Here is a 13,501-nt window from a genome sequence, read left to right as displayed (position 1 = left end):
AAGCCAACTCTTTAAGAAAAGAAGAAATCAGTGGAATAATTTATCCCTGTAAATTCCTTGGTTGTCCAGAACTAGACATCGCCGATTTCAAAAAAAGAGATGAGCAAGCCAAGGCTACTGGGACCTGCTGAGGGCTATGGAGTGAATTGAGAGCCTGGCCTGGAATGGAAGATTTCTTTCTTTCTTTTTTTTTTTTCTTGAGTGTCATTCTTGTTGCCCAGGCTGGAGTGCAATGGCGCGATCTCTGCTCACTGCAACCTCTGCCTCCTGGGTTCAAGGGATTCTCCTGCCTCAGCCTCCCAAGTAGCTGGGATTATAGGCACTAGCCACCACACCCGGGTAATTTTTTATAATTTTAGTAGAGATGCGGTTTCACCATGTTGGCCAGGCTGGTCTTGAATTCCTGACCTCAGGTGATCCACCTGCCTCGGTCGCCCAAAATGCTGGGATTACAGGTGTGAACCACCTTGCCTGGCCGGAAGATTTCTTATAATTCAGGTGTCTTCCAAGATGCTTGTTAAAGATGGCTCGTATCATATTTTCTTTTCTTGTTCGGTAGAAGCATTATATTTTCTTTAAAAAATTTTTTTAAAAATATTTATTTCATTTTATTTTTGAGACAGAGTCTTGCTCTGTTGCCCAGGCTGGAGTGCAGTGGTGCGATGCAACCTCTGCCTCCTGGGTTCAAGCGATTCTCCTGCCTCAGCCACCTGAGTAGCTGGGATTACAGGTGCCCACCATCATGCCCAGCTAAGTTTTGTATTTTTAGTAGAGATAGGGTTTCACCATGCTGGCCAGGCTGCTCTCGAATTCCTGACCTCAGGTGATCCACCCGCCTCAGTCTCCCAAAATGCTGGGATTACAGGTGTGAACCACCTTGCCTGGCCAGAAGATTTCTTGTAATTCAGGTGTCTTCCAAGATGCTTGTTAAAGATGGCTCGTATCATGTTTTCTTTTCTTGTTCGGTAGAAGCATTATATTTTCTTTTAAAAAAATTTTTTTAAAATATTTATTTTATTTTATTTTTGAGACAGGGTCTTGCTCTGTTGCCCAGGCTGGAGTGCAGTGGTGCGATGCAACCTCCGCCTCCTGGGTTCAAGCGATTCTCCTGCCTCAGCCACCTGAGTAGCTGGGATTACAGGTGCCCACCATCATGCCCAGCTAAGTTTTGCATTTTTAGTAGAGATAGGGTTTCATCATGTTGGCCAGGCTGGTCTCGAACTCCTGACCTTAAGTGATCCATCCACCTCAGCCTCCCAAAGTGCTGGGATTACAGGAGTGAGCCACTTTGCCCAACCTATTTTTTTTTATTTTTTGAGACAGGGTCTTGCTATGTTGCCCAGGCTGGTGTCTTTTTTTTTTTTTTTTTGAGATGGAGTTTTGCTCTTTTTGCCCAGTCAGGAGTGCAATGGCGCGATCTCAGCTCACTGCAACCTCCGCCTCCCAGGTTCAAGTGATTCTCCTGTCTCAGCCTCCTGACTAGCTGGGATTACAGGCATGCCCACCACACCTGGCTAATTTTGTATTTTTAGTAGAGATGGGGTTTCACCATGTTGGCCAGGCTGGTCTCGAACTCCTGACCTTAGGTGATCCACCAGCCTCAGCCTCCCAAGGTGCTGGGATTACAGGAGTGAGCCACCGCACCTGGCTGAAGCATTCTATTTTCTCCTTAACTTTTTTTTTTTTTTTTTTTTTGTAGAGACAGGGTCTCTCTATCTTGCCCAGGCTGGTCTCAAACTGCTGGCCACAAGCTATCCTCCTGCCTCAGCCTCCCAAAGTACCAGGATAACAGGTGTGAGCCACTACACCTGACCTCTCCTTAACTTTTAAAAATAGTAAAATATTGGCCAGGCACGGTAGCTCACTCCTGTAATCCCAGCACTTTGGGAGGCCGAGGTGGGCGCATCACCTGAGGTCAGGAGTTCAAGACCAGCCTGACTAACATGGAGAAACCCTCTCTCTACTAAAAATACAAAGTTAGCTGGTCGTGGTGGCATATGCCTGTAATCCCAGCTACTCAGGAGGCTGAGGCAGGAGAATCGCTTGAACCTGTGAGGCGGAGGTTGCAGCGAGCCGAGATCATGCCATTGCACTCCAGCCTGGGCAACAAGAGCGGAACTCCATCTCAAAAAAAAAAAAAAAAAAAGGTAAAATATCAGCTGTGTATGGTGGCTATGCCTGTAATCCCAGCACCACTTTGGGAGGCTGAGGCGGGTGGATCACCTGAGGTCAGGAGTTCCAGACCAGCCTGGCCAACATGGTGAAGCCCCCATCTCTATTTATAATTTTTAAAAATATATATATATAAGAAAAAATACAAATGATAAAATAGGGCCTAGGATGGTAGTGTGGCACACTGGTCAAGAGTAAATTAGTGGGCCAGGTGTGGTGGCTCACAACTGTAATTCCAGCACTTTGGGAAGCTGAGGCATGTGGATCACTTGAGGTCAGGAGTTCGAGACCAGCCTGGCCAACATGGTGAAGCTCCAGTTCTACAAAAAATACAAAAAATTAGCCGAGTGTGGTGGTGTCCGCCTGTAGTTTTAGCTACTTGGGAGATGAGAACCCCTTGAGTCCGGAGGCGAAGGTTGCAGCGAGCCGAGATCACATCACTGCACTCCAGCCTGGGTGACAGAGCCAGACCCTGTCTCAAAACGAACAGACAAACAAACAAACAAACAAAAGAGTAAGACTTCTGGAGTCAGCCAGTCTGGGTTTGTGTTCTGGTTCCACCTGTGTAAACTTTGAGCAGATTATTTAACTTGTATAAGTCTCAGTTTCCTTATCTTTGAAATGGACATTATAACAATACTCCCTTATCACTAAGAATGGCTGTGATGATGAAATGAGATAACAGCACAGGGCAAGGCACATAGTAAGCTCTCATCAAGTGGTAGTTTAATTTTATTATTATTATATACTTGTTAAATATATGCCTGATGGCTGGACGCCGTGGCTCATGCCTGTAATCCCAGCACTTTGGGAGGCCAAGGCAGGTGGATCACCTGAGGTCAGGAGTTCAAGACCAGCCTGACCAACATAGTGAAACCCTGTCTCTACTAAAAATACAAACATTAGCCGGGCGTGGTGGCTGGCGCCTGTAATCCCAGCTACTCGGGAGGCTGAGGCAGAAGAATCTCTTGAACCTGAAAGGGGGAGGTAGCAGTTAGCCAAGATCATGCCATTATACTCCAGTGTGGGCAAAAAGAGTGAAACTCTGTCTTTAAAATATATATATATATGTATATATATACACACACACATATATATATACATATATATACACATATATGTGTATATATATATGCCTGACAACTAGGGAATTCCTTGGAAAACTTTGCAAGAAGTAATGCAATAGCAATATTAAATAAATAATGCAATAGGAATATTCATTCATTTACCCAAACTATTTGTTTTTAAACTAGAAATGATTGCAAATTGCTCAATCAATAGTTTGGGCAGTTCATGTGGTTTTCCTGAGCATTCTGTCCCTTTTCAGGTCTTGCTTCGAGTTAATTAGATTCTTTGCTCTTCCACAGATGAGTTGGCACGTGGGTGCTTGGGAATTTCATTTTCACTTCAACTGCTTTTAGGGACTCCTCTATCACAGTAAAAGTAGGAATGCCAAGTTTCTTGTCCAAAGAATAGGTTTTAACTCCACTTTTATTTTTTTCCAGTGTCTTACAGAAAAATATTTCTTTTTTTGTCTGTTATTTGCAATGTGCAAAGCCAGTAACTGACCTTATGATCCTGTTCTTTCATTCACCGTTTACAAACACTACTGTCTATAGTCTATGATTAGTTTTTTAAAAATTAAAAATATTTAACTACTAATTAGTAAAAACTATACATGTAAGGGTGTTGGAAAATATGACTAAGTCGTCCTCAAATACAGTGAACAAAAAATATGCTTACTATTCCAAGGAGAACTGAGAAAAATATGTATAGCATAAAAAATGTCTCTCATTACCACGTGTAGTGGCACGGCCTCTAGTCCCTGCTACGTGGGGGGCTGACGCTAGAGGATCTCTTGAGCCCTGGAGTTCGGGGCTGCAGTGAGCTAGGATTGTACCACTGCACTCCACCCTGGGTGACAGAATGAGACCCCATCTCTAAAAAAAAAAAAATTTTAAGTTTCTCTCAAAGCTAAATGTAATAATAGAAGTCATTTATTTTGACATTATCTTCTGCCTAAATTTTGTGTTATTAAAATATTATTTTTTTCTATGAAATATTGGTTATTATAGAAAGTACTGGCTTTTAAAAACTGTTTTGATTTGGGAAAAGTTAAAAAAACAAAAAAGCAAAGAAGACAAACCCATATTGATTTCCTAATTCTTCTTTTAAACACTGATTTTGGAAGTTTGAAAGTCTAAGAACCAGCTAGGTGAGGTGGCTCAAACCTGTAATCCCAGTACATTGGGAGGCCGAGAGGCAGGAGTATTGTTTGAGCCCAGGCATTTAAGACCAGCCTGGGCAACATAGCAAGAGCCTGTCTCAAAAAAGAAAAAGAAACAAAGAAAAAAGAAAAAAAAAAGTCTAAGAACCAGGGATAATTGTAATAGTGAACATTTATGAAAGGTTTACTATGAGCCAGGCCTATGCTAAGAACTTACAAACATTAATCCATTTAATTCTTACAGCACCCCTGTGAGGTGAGTGCCAATATTATAACCAATTTATAGGTAAGGCAATGAGGAACCCAAGGTTAAGTAACCCAAGGTTGCACAGCTAATAATGGTAAACCCAGGATTCTGATCCTGAATCTAAATCCATTTCTTTTTCTTTTCTTTTCCTTTTTTTTCTTTTTTTGAGAAAGGGTCTCACTTTTTTTTTTTTTTTTTTTTTGAGACGGAGTCTCGCTCTGTCGCCCAGGCTGGAATGCAGTGGCACGATTCGGCTCACTGCAAGCTCTGCCTCCTGGTTCACGCCATTCTCCCGCCTCAGCCTCCCCAGTAGCTGGGACTACAGATGCCTGCCACCATGTCTGGCTAATTTTTCTGTATTTTTAGTAGAGACGGGGTTTCACCACGTTAGCCAGGATGGTCTCGATCTCCCGACCTCGTGATCTGCCCGCTTCGGTCTCCCAAAGTGCTGGGATTACAGGCGTGAGCCACTGCGCCCAGCCAGGGTCTCACTTTTTGAGAAAGTGTTACCCTAGAAGTGCAGTGGTATAATCACTGCTCACTGCAGCCTCGACTTCATGGGCCAAAGCAATCCTCCCACCTCAGCCTCCTGAGTATCTGGGACTGCAGGAGTGCACTACCATGCCTGGCTGATTTTTTTATGTTCTATAGAGTTGGTGTCTCACTTTGTTGCTCAGGTTGGTCTTGAACTCCTGGGCGATCTTCCTGCCACAGCCTCCCTGTGTGCTGGGATTACAGGTGTGAGCCACTGCAACCAGCAATAGATTTGTTTTAAGATGAGTAAATGCTCTACATTTGAATAGTAGTCCATCTATGTGGGTTGACAGATGCCTTTTTTGTCTGTTTTTAAAAATGAGGGCCAGCTACTTGGGAGGCTATGGTGGGAGGATCGCTTGAGCCCAGGAGGTTGAGGCTGCAGTGAGCCGTGACTGCACCACTGCATTCCAGTCTGGGTGACAGAGTGAGACTCTGTCTCAAAATAAAATGAAATGAAATGAGGATGCTCTGTAGATTGAGCCCGCTTTCAACACTACCTGTCTGGTTATGATATAATGAGTGGTCCCATTTGGACTTTCTGGCTGTCCAGATCTATCAGTCTGTCTCCAATCTATTGCTTCTACTAAACACAAGCCAATTTCCTCTTGGAAAACTAGCTTGTAATCTTTAGAATTCCCTAGGTGGATTCTTTCACATTCTATTTTAATTTGTTTTATGTTATCAATGACCATATAAAAGGCTTTAAGTCTAATCAACTAGTATTCTCCCTTGAAACTACTAGAAGAGGTAAGTGAATTACCATCTAGCGTGGACAACGCAATCGCTTTTTTTTTTTTTTTTTTTTTTTTTTTTTGCATTTTAACAACACTGAAAATGTGATTGCATTATGGTCTACAGGAAAGGGCAGTTAACAGACAATCATGAGTCCCGCTTCAGCTGTTCATTAGCTGTGGGAGCAACTTATCTTGGCTCTCTGAACATTAGATTTCTTGTTTATAAAATAGAAATTATTACCTTGCTGGTTGTTATGAGGATTATATGAGATACATTCAAGCAATAAACACATGTTGACATAAAGGTAGTTTAGCTAATTTAGACAAGGGAGTCAGGGAAGATTCCATCAATTTAATTTTCTATCTCTAGCCATCACCCCAAATACTGGAGGTAATTTCAGAGATTTCAGGTAATAAAGGGATAGGGAAAGAATCAGAATCTTAGACTCAGAAAATCTCTAACCTACATCTATTTAGAATTTTACAACTTACATTAAAGGTAATATACTCACCTTGTGCTGTGTAAATCTTGCAGAGTTCTCTAGCCAAATGCAATACATTTCACTCTGACAAGACTAAAGACTATTCAAATAATGTGAATATAAAATATTATACAACTTTTTTCAACTTATGGTTCATTTATACAAAGACTCATTGCCATAGGAGAAGCATCTCAATTATTTTCCAGCTGGGCGTGGTGGCTCACGCCTGAAATCTCAGCACTTTGGGAGGCTGAGGCCGGCGGATCACGAGGTCAGGAGTCCGAGAGCAGCCTGGCCAATGTGGTGAAACCCTGTCTCTACTAAAAATACAAAAAAAATTAGCCAGGTTTAGTGGCACATGCCTGCAGTCCCAGCTACTTGGGAGGCTGAAGCAAGAGAATCGCTTGAAACCGGGAGGTGGAGGTTGCAGTGAGCCAAGATCATGCCACTGCACTCCAGCCTGGGCGACAGAGTGAGACTCCATCTCAAAAAAAAAAAAAAAAATTTTTTTTTCTAGTGGTTGCAATCATTTTATGGAATTCTGTTATTCTCTCTCTCTCCCTCGAAGTTTTTTATGGCCCTCCCTGTTGGATTTGGGTCCCTCTCCTGTAGGTTTCCATATCTGCAATTTCCAAAGGCATCTGGGATGTATGGTTCTGTCATATATATGGGCCTCCCCCAACAGATTATTAATTTGCAGTGGGCAAGAACTCCTCATGTTCCTGACAACCCTTACTATCCTGGCCCCCGCACTCACAGCTGTGCCACTGCAGTCTGCTCTGGGATCCTGGGACTAATCCCATCATGTCCTTCCTGTTCCTCCCTGTTTATGTCAGCCCAGTCTCCCAGGTCATCACTCATCCTTTAGACTCTGATATCCACATGGCCTTGGATATCCCCTTTTCTGACCCCATGTCTTACCCTTCTCCAACTTCTTCTTTTTAAAAAAAACTTTTTTAATTTTTATTTTTTTGAGACAAAGTCTTGCTCTCTCACCCAGGCTAGAGTGCAGTGGCGTGATCTCGGCTCACTGCAACCTCCACCTCCCACGTTCAAATGATTCTCCTGCATCAGTCTCCCGAGTAGCTGGGACTACAGGCGCGCACCACCACGCCTGTCCAATTTTTGCATTTTTAGTAGAGACATGGTTTCACTATGTTGGCCAGGCTGGTCTCGAACTCCTGACCTCATTTGATCCACCTTCCTCGGCCTCCCAAAGTGCTGGCATTACAGGCATCAGCCACTGCACCGGCCCACTCCCCAACTTCTGCAACTCTTCCACAGGGACCTCAGCTGTATTCTTTCAAAAACCTCACTTCCTCACTTATCTGAATGCTCTCTTTGCCTGCTTGCTAGACCTGGTTCTCTTGAGCACATTGCTCCCCTTGCTGTGGATGGCCGTTTTCTCTCCCACACTCCTCAGACCACAGGCCTGCAAATGGGGTGAGTGTTCTCGTTCCTGCGTCCAGGCCATTTTCCCTCCCACTCTGTAGCTCCCACTACCACCTCTGACTGTCACATCATCAAACTCTACCCCACCGTGTTGCTGTCCTCTAACGCCTCCTCCTTCCCACACACGCCCTCATTCCTTCACGCTTCCTCTCACCCACGTGGTTTCTGTCATCCTTGATGATTGTTTTATCCCTACAGATGATTTTTTTCAATACGGTATCTAGTCTTAGTGTTCTTAGGCTTCCCCTCTTCAAATGGCCTTGCACCCTTCCATGCCTCATGCCACTCACACCCAAAGTCAATCCTTAGACTTCATTACTAATAACTGCAACCTGTTCATCAGCTCAATTTCAAGTGCCAGCTATTATTGTTACCATTACTGATTTACAGAATTTGTTGAATGGGACCACTCACTCGTGGGATTAGCACAGGCAAATGAATTACATTCTTTCAGCCCCATTTGCTGTATTCAGGGGCTGTTGTGTGGGTTGGTTGAGATCAGACATTAGTGGCAGGAGACTGGGAAAGAGCTGCAAGAAGGGCTGAACAGTGAAGAGATTAAGGGTGATGAAATTAAGCCAGGAAGAAAGAGGTAAAGCCTAGGGCAGAGAGGAGTGTAGAACAATAATCCATGTTGGAGAAAAGGGATGGCGGATCTGCACAACAGAAGGTGGGGCCCTGGAGAAGGAACAGTAAATAGATTATGAACTGGAGACCTGCAGGGCAAGCAAGGGTGGAATAGGGAGATTAAAGGCAGCCCCAGGGATCCAGGGAGAAGAAAATGGGCCAGGGCACAGAGTAGGGGCTTGTTGGGGACAAGCCCCCCAAAATCTGGCCATAAACTGGCCCCAAAACTGGCCATAAACAAAATCTCTGCAGCACTGTGACATGTTCATGGTGGCCATAATGCCCGCGCTGGAAGGTTGTGGGTTTACCGGAATGAGGGCAAGGAATACCTGGCCCGCCCAGGGCGGAAAACTGCTTATAGGCATTCTTAAGCCACAGACAATAGCACAAGCGATCTGTGCCTTAAGGACATGCTCCTGCTGCAGTTAACTAGCCCAACCTATTCCTTTAATTAGGCCCATCCCTTCGTTTCCCATAAGGGATACTTATAGTTAATCCTGTTTCCCATAAGGGATACTTTTAGTTAATCGAATATCTATAGAAACAATGCTAATGACTGGTTTGCTGTTAATAAATATGTGGGTAAATCTCTGTTCGGGGCTCTCAGCTCTGAAGGCTGTGAGACCCCTGATTTCCCACTTTACACCTCTATATTTCTGTGTGTGTGTCTTTAATTCCTCTAGCGCTGCTGGGTTAGGGTCTCCCCGACCAAGCTGGTCTTGGCAGGGGCTGAACAAGTATTTGTTAAAAAAAAATAAATATGTGACTCCAGGCTTAGGGTTTTGTTATTGTTTACGCCATCTATTTTGGATCAAGATGTGCAAGCGTGTCACATTTTAGGGGGGTATGGGGATGGGGAAGGGTGAGGCATGTTTCTGGCTTTTGTGTTAATTAGAATGGCTGGAGGTCTGGGCAGATGTATTGGAAGAGGGCTTCAGCCTTCTCAGGCTCTAAGCAGCTTTGTATCAGCAAGGTATGAATTGGATTTCAGCACCCCCATCTTTGTACCTAGGTTGGCAGGGATGGGTACGGTTAATGATGTGGTAGGCCTCTAAAGTTAGTTCTTGAAACCCTCCCTCAATAGTCTTTATATTGGTTGAATCTGGATTTCTGCCTACCTGGAAGCCAAAAAAAACTTTAGTTTTTCTGCTGTGACCTCCCTTTTGCTGTAACAGTTGAGGCCAAGATCTAGTTTAAAATGAACAGATGTGTGAACAGAGGTGTGACTCAGGGATTTCTCTCTCACTCTTTTTTTTTTTTTTTTTCATGCCAGGCAGGTAATGTACCAACGTTGTAATAAGATTTGTGGTGCTACGTTTCACATATACGTGTAAACACAATCATCATGCTCATGAACTACGAGAGGATTTTTTTTTTTATTTTTTAGTAGAGATGACTGAGCGTCAGTCATCAGAAGCCCTATCTTTATTTTATTTTACTTTTTGAGGCAAAGTCATGTTCTGTTGCCCAGGCTGGAGTGCAGTGGCATGATCTTGGCTCACTGCAACCTCTGCCTCCCGGGTTCAAGAGATTCTCCCGCCTCAGCCTCCTGAGTAGCTGGGATCACAGGCATATGCCACCATGCCTGGCTAATTTTTATATTTATGTATTGTTTAGTAGAGATGGGGTTTCACCATGTTGGCCAGGCTGGTTTTGAACTCCTGACCTCAAGTGATCTGCCTCCCTTGGCCTCCCGAAGTGTTGGGATTACAGGTGTGAGCCACTGCACCCAGCCAGAAGGTGTATCTTTATAATTTGCCCTTACCACCTTCCCCTCTTGAGAAAATCTCATCATGGACCCTGTCTGGCCCAGTGAGCTGTAGTCATTTGACCCCAGAGGAGAGCTGAAAACACGTTTTTCCTCAAGGCTCTGGTAGTTACCTGGAGTTAACAATTTCCTTAGTTGTCTCTTGTTTGGTTCTTATATCCAGAGGTGTGCCCAAGGGTTCTTCAGAACTGTTATTTTGAGCCCTATTTTTATTGATTTCAATGCAGAACGATATAGCCTGATTATTTTCCAGTTATTCAGTTTGACAATTTTGAAATATTTTATAAATAATTTGTCTGTTTAGAAATTTAGGTTGATATTATGCAACTTTCAACATACTTTAAAAATCCATTCTATGATATCAGTTAGCTTTGTTTTGGCTTTGAAACTTGCCCAAGGTCATAGAGTTAGTAAGTGGCAAGGCTGAGATTTAAAAGCCTTGAAGGGACTGGGCGCGGTGGCTCACACTTGTAATCCCAGGACTTTGGGAGGACGAGGTGGGCGGATCACTTGAGGTCAGGAGATTGAGACCAGCCTGGCCAACATGGTGAAACCCCATCTCTACTAAAAAATATAAATATAAAAGTTAGCTGGGCGTGGTGGTGGTCGCCTGTAGTTCCAGCTACTCAGGAGGCTGAGGCTGGAGAATCGCTTGAACCCAGGAGGCAGAGGTTGCAGGGAGCTGAGATCATGTCATTGCACTCTAGCCTGGGTGACAGAGTGAGACTCCATCACAAGGAAAAAAAAACCTTTTAGGGTTTGGACTTGAATTGTGACTCTTGTTCAAAAGCTGGGTACATTTCTTAGCCTCTGTTAAAAAAACAAAAAAGATCTAATTTTTGAGCACCTGCTAGATTCCAGGCACCATTCTAAGAACTTTTCTCATCTGTAAATTGGGAAAATAATCTTGAAGATGCTATGGGCATGCATGTAACATCCTTAGGGCGGAAGCTGAAATATAGGCATTCAATAATGTTAGTCCTTGTGATTATCATTAGTCATCTCGTCTGCCAAGAAATATGACTGGCTACAAAAATGCAGCGTTACCCTCGCCATTGCCATTTAAAATGTTACTCTTCTGAAGAATATTTGTAAACATGTCACCAATACTCTCTTCTCTTAAATAATTTAAAAATAAACTTTTAATTTCATTTAAATTTATTTAAAACTTTTAATTTTAGAATAATTTTAGATTTACAGACAAGTTGCAGGAGAGTACAGAGAGTTCCCCTGTGTCCCTTACCCACATCTCACATGACAATGGTACATTTGTCACCACCAAGAAGCCAACATTGGTACACTACTATTAACTAAACCCCAGACTTTATTCAGATTTCACTAATATCCTTTTTCTGTTCCAGGATTCAATCCCCGTTGAATTTGGCACATGCTCCATTCCGCATTTGGCAGTCACTGTTCCGTTAGCTTTCTAGCCACCTCTGCTCATAGACAGGCCCCAGGAACCACTAGTTATGCTCTCATTTTGGCATTTGCAGCCTGCTTCCCTTCGCTTTTTTTTTTTTTGAGACAGAGTTGCCCAGGCTGGAGTGCAGTGGCGTGATCTTGACTGACTGCAACCTCCGCCTCCCGGGCCCAAGCGATTCTTCTGCCTCAGCCTCCTGAGTAGCTGGGATTACAGGTGCCCGCCACCATGTCTGGCTAATTTTTGTATTTTTAGTAGAGACGGGGTTTCGTCATGTTGACCAGGCTGGTCTTGAACTCCTGACCTCAGGTGATCTACCCACCTCAGCCTCCCAAAGTGCTAGGATTAGAGGTGTGAGCCACCATGCCCGGCCTGCCCTTCACTTTTTCTGGCCAATCATTTTCTTACTCTCTGAGGAATGAATAGAATTGACCCCTAACAGTGGTACTTACTAGCGGTGAGACCTAACTTAAGTCCTTTAGAAATCCTCAGTTTTCTCATCCATAATATAAAATGTGGGAAACGATAGTTTCTACATGGCTTGGTACATAATGACTCCATCTTAAAACATGTTCATTGTTGCTTTTATCATTATGCTTTCCTCTTCAGATCATAAACCAGCCTAGCTGCTTATTTTTTCCCAATTTTTTTTTTAAATTTTTTGTTGAGAAGGTGTTTTGCTCTTGCTGCCCAGGCTGGAGAGCAATGGCACGATCTTGGCTCACTGCAACCTCTGCCTCCCGGGTTCAACCGATTTTCCTGCCTCAGCCTCCCGAGTAGCTGGGATTACAGGCCGCTGCCACCACACCCAGCTAATTTTTGTAGTTTTAGTAGAGATGGTGTATCACTATGTTGGCCAGGCTGGAGTGCAGTGGTGTGATCTTGGCTCACTGCAGCCTCAACGTCCTGGGCTCAAATGATCCTTCTACCTCAGCCTCCTGAGTAGCTAGGACTACAGGTGCACACCACAATGCCTAGCTAAGTTTTTGTATTTTTTGTAGAGATAGGGTTTTGCCATATTGCCCAGGCTGGTCTCAAACTCCTGGGCTCAAGCAATCCTCCTTCCTCAGCCTCTCAAAGTGGTGAGATTACCAGCCTCAGCTGCTGCACCCGGCTAGTGTCCCTACTTTTTTAATCCTCTCATGTTATCTCAAATGTTACTCAGTTTGCTGGGTGGGATTTGCTGACTCAGAGATTGCTGCTTAATTGCCACAGTAGTTTAAATGCTCCTTTTAAAAACACTTTGCTACTTTCCTTCTTTTATAGAAAAATTTGGGATGTACATGGTACAAAGGGAGAATCTGAAATGCCAAATTCTGAAGTTTTTTTTTGTCAGTCCTCCCCCAGCCTTTATTTTGGTGTTTCTTATTCCTAGAACTGCCACCATACTGCCTGCAAAGAGGGGAAGGCCCGTGCATCTGCCACAAGCAGGAGAGGGCAGAGCTGACAGCTGTGATCTGGAATATGCGATTTGGAGGATTCGAATCATTTCAGTGGGCTGTGCTTGGGTCATGTGACCTAATCAGGAAATTTCATGCAATCTGACATTTCCCCCTCAGAGTTGCTTAGGAACCTAAGGAAGGCTCTGGCTCTGAATGGCAGGATGGTAATAAATTAGTCGGTCCCCAGCCTAGCCATCTGGCTTAAGTAAATTAAGAGTATAACCCATATGGGATTTGTCTAAAATAGCGATTCTCATTTTTTCCCCTCCTCTCATTTTTTTTTCCCTCTTCATCTGGGCGCTTTAAATGGGTTTAACTTTGCATAGAATAACCGAGCTGACTTTACCCTCTGCTTTTTTGTATCTCTCACTCCTTCTCTCCCAATTCAGG

The 13,501-nt window shown here is 43.7% G+C and overlaps 1 long non-coding RNA gene and 1 other non-coding gene across 2 annotated transcripts in view; one reads left to right on the top strand and one right to left on the bottom strand.

Moving 5' to 3' along the window:
- Positions 1 to 13,501, top strand: part of LOC129525749 (uncharacterized) — a 60,780-nt gene that overhangs the window by 28,163 nt on the left and 19,116 nt on the right. The window lies entirely within an intron of this gene.
- Positions 9,746 to 9,846, bottom strand: LOC115930369 (small nucleolar RNA U13). Its single transcript, XR_004067003.1, has one exon. It is a non-coding gene; the product is annotated as a small nucleolar RNA U13 (small nucleolar RNA).

Source organism: Gorilla gorilla, chromosome 10 (genome assembly GCF_029281585.2).
Source record: "Gorilla gorilla gorilla isolate KB3781 chromosome 10, NHGRI_mGorGor1-v2.1_pri, whole genome shotgun sequence".
NCBI classification, from domain to species: Eukaryota; Metazoa; Chordata; class Mammalia; order Primates; family Hominidae; genus Gorilla; species Gorilla gorilla.
This window is presented reverse-complemented; position numbering and strand designations above follow the sequence as displayed.